Below are 7,667 nucleotides of genomic sequence, written 5' to 3' on the forward strand. Positions count from 1 at the left end.
TAACTACTTTGTAAAAAGCTTTCTTCTTTTCAGGGCCAGCAGAAGCATGGCTGTTACATCACTGGACTCCCACATGGCCAACCTCGGTGAGTCCCAGACCCAGTGGCATGTGTGTGTGTGCCCGAGATTCTGGAGGAGAAGAGACTGTGGGGTGACCATCCCCCGGGGATTATTGCTTACTTTCCCTCTCACGGTCTCTGTCACTCTCTGCAGCAGGCGCACGCACCCTGAGGCCCATGCACCCTCTTTTAGAAAAAAACTTTTCTCTTCCTCCTCTTATCCCGGAAGGAACACAAATCAACACAAAACCAATAAAAATTATTTATTATAAAAACATTGACACTTCATTTAAAAGCCTGCGTTTGCAATAACTTAAACCGTGACAGAATGAAGAATACTTGCCCCCACACCCAACCTCGTCCCCACCTTTCAGGCACAAACTGGAGCCTTGGTCCCCTGATCTGCAGGCCGGCAGTCCTTCCACGAGACACACCTTCACTGCACGGAGACTGGCTGCAAGCTTCACCTCTGGACAAGGAATTCTGGCCTGCCTCAGGCTCCAGCCTCACCTGGCACGCCCGAAGGCCCACACACTACTTTGCAGCTGCAAGGCCCGCACTCTAGCTAAAAAGAAAGCACCCGCTCAGGTGTAGGCCTTGAGGAGGTGACCCTGGTGCAGGGCTCACACTTCGGCTTCCACCAGAGTCACCTGGAGAGCTGGTTAAACACCAGTTGCCAGGTCCCACTCCTAGAGTTTCTGATTCTGTGGGTCTGGGGTGGGCAGTCTTTCCATAAGTTCCCAGGTGATGCCAATTCTGGTTGCTCTGGGGACTCTGATGCAAGAGGCCCACAAAAGAGAGTTACTGGAAAACAGTCCCCTGGAAGAGTTGCCCTGGCTATTCCGCGAGGACTTACTAACTCAGAATGCCAAATACCCTACGTTTCCACCTTTGGCTTTGGCCGGTGTCCCCTGCCGACCGCATCTGGCTCTTCCTCCTCAGGAGCCAAGACCCACGCCCAGGGATTTTTAGACTTAGGGATGGCTTTCAGACTAAGGAGCTGGAGGGAGCCTGAAAGACACAGGAAGCAAAACCCACCTTTCTGGGTTCCTGGGCGAATGGAGTGTTTCCCACCAGGGACCCTGAAGCTGCTCACCTCGATTTCTGCGGACTTGAAACTGGAAACACACTGTCAGAATCTGCAGCGCTGCCAGGATCTGGAAAATCGGCGGTCCGTTAATGAATATCAGGACTCCACATCTCGGGACCCTCTGAAGGTCGAACGATACCCTGAACCTCCTCTGGAAGGTGGTCAGCATTTCGCCATTCTCGCCTGGGAATAGAAGGGCAGGAACTAAGCCACCAGCGGGCCCAGCCCAGGGCACTGCAGGGCCATCCGCAGGAAGGCGCAGATCTAAGGAGCAGCCAGGGGCGCAGACAGGAGCACGCAGGGTCGGTGCTCAGTCTGGGATCCAGCAAACGTCGAGGGCCACTGGATGAAGGCCCAGCGCGCGTGTGGAGTACGGCGGGCACCGGACAAGGTGCCGCCGGCGGGACCTCCACGGGCTCCGGTTAAAGTCTCGCTCACCAAACAGCGCCAACATCCACGACTCCACGTAAATGACCACTGGGCCCGGGTCCTCCAATAACCGACTCAGACTTTGGGTTAGAGCAAGCCTCAGGAGCTGGCGGAGAAGCGCGGGCTGCATCCTCCCGCGAGCGGCGAGCGGCGGAGGTAGGCGCTGGGGTGTGGAGAGGACCGCGCCGCGCCCCGACCTCCTCTTACCTGCCTCGAGCCCCGCCCCTCGGGCAGGTGGCTCCGACCTGCTCCGGACGGGAGAGGAGCCCATGGACTCTCCCGCCCGCCCTCTTCTGTTCTCTGGATGACTTCTTGCAGGTCGAGGATGCTGTCACTGCCTCTGCCATTTGGTGACCCTCTCGGCGGTCTACGCGCCCTGGATCGCCCGGAGGCCAGCTTCGGAGTCCACGGAGGCTCTCACAGCCTCACCCGCACGTGGGGCTGGGCCGGGGAGGCCAGGGGAGGGGCTCACGGGGTGCCAAGTGGAGGGGAGCTGGAAACGGGTTGGAGGAGCAGGGCGGACAGCTGGAAAGTGGAACCCACACTGCCCCTGAGGATCCCGCTACCCTCAAAGCCTTCATCCAAGTCTTCTGGAAGCCACACCTGTCCTGGAGGAGTAGGAGGGCCTGCGACCTCGCGCTGGGCCCTGCGGTATGACCGAGAGCCCTGTGGGCTGCGTGCCCGCCTCGGGCTTAAATCGCGAACGCCCACGGAAAACAGGCTCAGAGACGCAGACCAGCGGTCAGAGAGAAAGTACTGAGAGCGCTCTCAAGGTTCCGTGGCGCCATGGTCCGACCCGGGCCTGAGATCCCGACTCCGTCACCCTGGCGTTCTGTTTGAGACTCGAACTGCCCCTGCTGAGCGTGGTGCGCAGAAGGCTAGGGCGGGGCGCGGCCCAGTGGCTGGAACCGGTGAGGCAGGTAGGCTCCATCCTGCGCGCTCTCCTGGCGCAGCTCTCAGGCACCTGCCTCAGCTGCCAGCCCAGGCATCTCCCGACGTGCCAGTGCTAAAGGAGCCTCGCTTAGCGCTCCCTGGCCTCCCACACCTCAGGTATGGGTAAACCCTGGGGATTGCAGGAACCATCAGCGCCTGTATTCAGAGCAAGATGGGGTTCAGAGCGCGTCCCAGTCCCTGGCGCGTTGGAACCACAGGCCCGACTGTTGTGGATAGGGCAGTAAATAAACTGGCATCTCTGCGGACCTTTGTTGTGGCCCAAGAGCCTGAACTACAGATGGTGTGGGACACTGCAGCCCTGACATGCGGCTCCTCACTGGCAAACGTGCAGAAGTGGGCTGCTGGGGGCCCAAACAGCCATCACAATTCCCCAGCGCAGGCAGGGGACAGGCAGGAGGTGTAGTACCACCTCACCTTGGTTACAGGCCTGATTTGGACATTTACAGGTTGCATCATCTCGGCCAATTTACTTATGTGAACATGGATTTTTTCTTTCAGACTGAAGAAGAAAATAATCATCTTTTTCTTGGGACCAGTAGTTGGAGGTAATGGCTATGTCGCTGGACTCCCATGTAGTCGACAGTAGTTCGAGTCCTGGACCCAGTGGCTTAAACTCACACCGGGCTTGTGTGTGTGCCCAAGATCCTGATAGGAGAATGGAGGAGAAGGGATTGCAGTGTGCCCAAAAAAAACGGGGTGGATTTCTCTCTTTCTGTCTCTCTCTCTCTCTCTCTCTCTGGCAAGTACACGTGTCCTATAGCAAAAACCTCTCCAAAAAAAATAAAAGTAAGATAATCATCTTTTTCTTGTAAGAATTAGAGAGGGTCCAGCGGTGCAGTTTATAACTGACCTGCAGTACTAGAAGTCACATGGCCCACCCTGTGTCAGCATCCCGTGAACCTGAAAATCACCGTGCACATGTGCCCAAGATCCTGAAGAGCTGGAAGGCTGAGAAGGGGGTCAAGACATTACTACACCCTGTTGAGAGTGTCTGTCTCTGTCTTACTACACCCTGTTGAGAGTGTCTGTCTCTGTCTCTCTCTGGTGTATGGATTCTTTCCCCCCCCACCCCCCATGGCTTAAAACTTAAAAGATTTAAAGAAAAAAAAGACTTCAGGTATTTGAGGATTACTAGACATAAACTCTTGCTGACATAATTTTTGTGTGTGAATGTTTCACTAGAAAATCCTGTTTCAGGACTAGCAGTTGGCAGAGAAGGGATTGCAACATTGCCATTCCCCCTTGGGGGGTGATTTCTCACTTTCTGTCTCTCTATCTCTCTGTGTCTTTCTGGCAAGCGCATGTGCCCTATAACCAAAAAAAAAAAAAAACTCTCCAAAAAATGGAAAAAAAAAAATCCTGTTTCTGGGATGGGCAGGTGGTGTGGTGGCTAAGGGCTCTGGACTCCTACATGGCCAACCGTGATTCAAGTCCTGGACCTGGCAGCTTGCTTTCTCACTTTCTCTTTCTCTCCCTCTCCCTCTCTCCCTCCCTCTGTCCTTCTCTCCCCCCTCTCAGGTAAAATTGAAATGGATGAATAAATTAAATAAAAAATAATTTTTAAAAAGGAAAGAAAATCCTATTTCTTCCTCCATACATATAATCCCATCCTCAGTGGTGAATAAGGAAGTGTAAAGGCAGCCTCTTTCCTCTTAATACATTTGCCTTGATGCCTTGCATTTACAAAATCCCCTGTTAAGGTAGGGCATTCCCAGGGTCCAAAGGTGGCATAGTGGTTATGGTGCTGGACTCCCACATGGACCCCATTTCAAGTCCAGGGCCTGGTGACTTGAAACTCACTCTGTGTGTGTGTGTGTCTATGTGTGTCCAAAATCCTGAGAGGAGAATGAAGAAGGGATTGTGGCATGGCCATCCCTGGAGAGTGAATTTCTCTCTGTCTGTTTCTGGCAAGCACAAGAGCCCTATAGCAAAAATCTTTCAAAAACAAAAAAGGTAGAGAATTCCTAAGCCAAAGGCACTGAATCATATTTTTATCTTTATTGTTTATTCATGATATATAGGGTCTTGTCTCACCATAATCCCCATCCCCTAGCCATCCTGTTTTGTAGGCTCTTGGGTGTGCACGGTTGTGCTTTTGAGTGCCCAGCAATGTTTCTGGTTGACCTGGCCAGGATCTGAACCCACAGCCGGCCATGTGGTTTCTAACATGGTAGTTCAGTATACCACTTACCAAGCCAGGGAGGCTGGGCCCTGAACCATATTTTTAAAGACTAGCTTTTCTCGGGAACTAGCAGTTAGTGTAATGGCTATGTCGCTGGACTCCCACATAATCAACCGTGGTTCGCGTCCCGGACCTGGTGGCTTAAAACTCACGCCGGGCGCTTGTGCGTGTGTGCCCAAGATCCCGAGAGGAGAATGGAGGAGAAGGGATTGTGGCGTGACCATCCCCCCTGGGGGGTGATTTCTCACTTTCTGCCTCTCTGTCTCTCTCTGTCTGTCTGGCGAGCGCACGTGCCCTATAGTGAAAACCTCTCAAAAAAAAAAAAAAAAAAGACTAGCTTTTCCCCTGGCATTGCAGCCTAACATTATGTGGGTTAATAAGGGCCCAAATTTCAGAATTTTATAGGCTCAAATTTTTCAGTTACTTCAAGGTCAGACACTGACCCAAAAGTAAGGTAGAGCATACTAACTGAAGCAAAGGATTTAATGAGATCCACCAGCCTGGTAGAATCTGCATGTTTGTCACTTGTGTGTACAACTTGCAACAAAGTGTCTAAGGCTGTGCTGTGCAGCAGCTCACCTGGAGATGGAAATGTATACTTGGGTTGTCCAGAGCTGTGGCTACTAACCATGTGTGGCTATTTAGCACCCGAAATAGAACTAGTGCTATAAGGAATTTAATTTTTAATCGTAGTTAAGATCATTTAAAGTTATATTGCCACATGTGACTAGAAGCTACCATAATGGTCTATGAAACTAAAGAATTCATTACCCACCCCCCAACCCTCCAAAAAGCCCCTGCAGACTTAGAATTAACAAATTTGGGCCCTGACTATGATGGAATGGTAAAACACAACACTTTTTTTCTTTTTTTTTTTTTGAGAGAGATTTTCGCTATAGGGCGCGTGCGCTCACCAGCCAGACAGAGAGAGACATAGAGACAGAAAGCGAGAAATCACCCCCCAGGGGGGATGGTCACGCCGCAATCCCTTCTCCTCCATTCTCCTCTCGGGATCATGGGCATGCACGCACACGCGCCCGGCAAAAACACAACACTTTTGAAGCTGACTCAGATGAGAAGGTTCTGAGTTCACATCCAGAAACTACCTGAGGACTCTAAGCATATGCGCCCCATAATTTGGGGCTGTCTGAAGATGAGGATAGGTCATGACCTCAAGGTCCTGTCAATGGTGCTAACTTTTTCTCTCACCCAAACCCCACTAATGGAAAAAATATACTTCACAATTTGGAAAATTTTGTCATAAAATGGAATAGAGGAACCAGCAGATGGTGTAATGGTTACGTCACTGGACACCCACATAGGCAACCATGGTTCCAGTCCTGGACCCAGCGGCTTAAAGCTTGTGCCGGCACATTGTGTGCATGCCCAAGATCCTGAGAGGAAAATGAAGAAAGGATAGCAGTGTGGCCATCCCCAAAGGGGGTGTTTTCTCACTTTCCGTCTCTGTCTCTCCGGCAAGCACACATGCCCTATAAAAAAAAGAAAGAAAATGGAATAGACAACTCAAAACTAAATAACAAAATATTAAATTGAAATCTTTTTTTTTTTTTTGAGTGAGAGATTTTTGCTATAGGGAGTGTACTTTCACCAGAGAGATGGATAGGCAGAAAGTGAGAAATCACCCCCTAAAGAGGATGACCACAGTGCAATTCCCTCCTCCTCCATTCTCCTCTCAGGATTTTGGGCATGCACACACACACATGCCTGGTTTGAGTTTCAAGACTCAAACCACAGTCAGCTGTTTGGGAGTCTAGTACCTTAACCACTATGCCACCTGCTGGTTCTGAAACAGGAATCCTTTCAATGTTACCCCCTACTGAATGAACTACAGTTTTGCAAAAAATAGCAAGAAAAGCCAAGATTAGCAGACATGGCATAAGAAAAGTGAGTTGGGGTATATTTTCAGCTTTTGCTTTTGTTATATACATAATGAAGAACCACAAACTCTTCAGTGGATTACAACTACAAAGGTTTCTTTTCATTTTATATTACTCATGTATTCATTGTCTCTACTTTTGGATCCCGCTAAAGGAGTAGCCTCAGCAAGACATGACGGTCTGTTGCAGAGAAGACAGACACGAGTGATAGCTCTTGAAATGTCTTCGCATTCCATTGGCCGAACAATGTCAGGTCTGGTCACGTGATATAAGTGAAGTGGAAAAGGTATATACTCCTCTCTCAGGGAGGGGCACCAAGAAAGAAATCATGAAAAAGAATATAGCCTATATGCCATCATAGGAAATTAAATAGAGCCATATATTAGAAAGCAAGTAAAATGAGCTAAAATGGTGATATATCCATGCAACCTAAGATTATTCAGTGATGAAAATAAATGAGCTATCAAGTCACAGGCCAAGGAGAAACCCATGAAAGGAGCCTGTCTGAAAAGGTTACATACTGTGTATTTCCAACAATATGACATTCTGGGAAAGGCAAAACAAACCGTAAAAAGATCAATGGTTGCTAGCACTTTAGGAGAAGGGATGAATAGGTGAAAAAAGAAAGCATTTTTAAAGCAGTGAAAGTGGGGCCAGCGGGTAGTATAGTGGTTAAGGTGCTGGACTACCACATGGCCAACTCCATGGTTTGAGTCCCAGACCCAGCAGCTTGAAACTCATGCTGGGTGTGTGTGCACATGTGCCCAAAATCCTGAGAGTGGAGGAGAAGGGATTGCAGTGTGTTCATTCCCCTGGGGGTGATGTCTCACTTTATCTCTGTGTGTGTGTCTGTCTCTGCCTCTCCAGTAAGTGCGCATGACCTATAGCAAAAAATATCTCTTTAATGGGACCAGCAGTTGGTGTAATGGCTTTGTCGCTGGACTCTCATGTAGTCAACCGCAGTTTGAGTCCCAGATCCGGAGGCTTAACTCACACCAGATGCGTGAGAATGCATGCCCAAGATCCCAAGAAGAGAATGGATAAGAAGGGATTGT

The sequence above is a fragment of the Tupaia chinensis genome, unplaced genomic scaffold, assembly GCF_000334495.1.
Source record: "Tupaia chinensis unplaced genomic scaffold, TupChi_1.0 Scaffold145685_1, whole genome shotgun sequence".
Taxonomy (NCBI): Eukaryota; Metazoa; Chordata; class Mammalia; order Scandentia; family Tupaiidae; genus Tupaia; species Tupaia belangeri.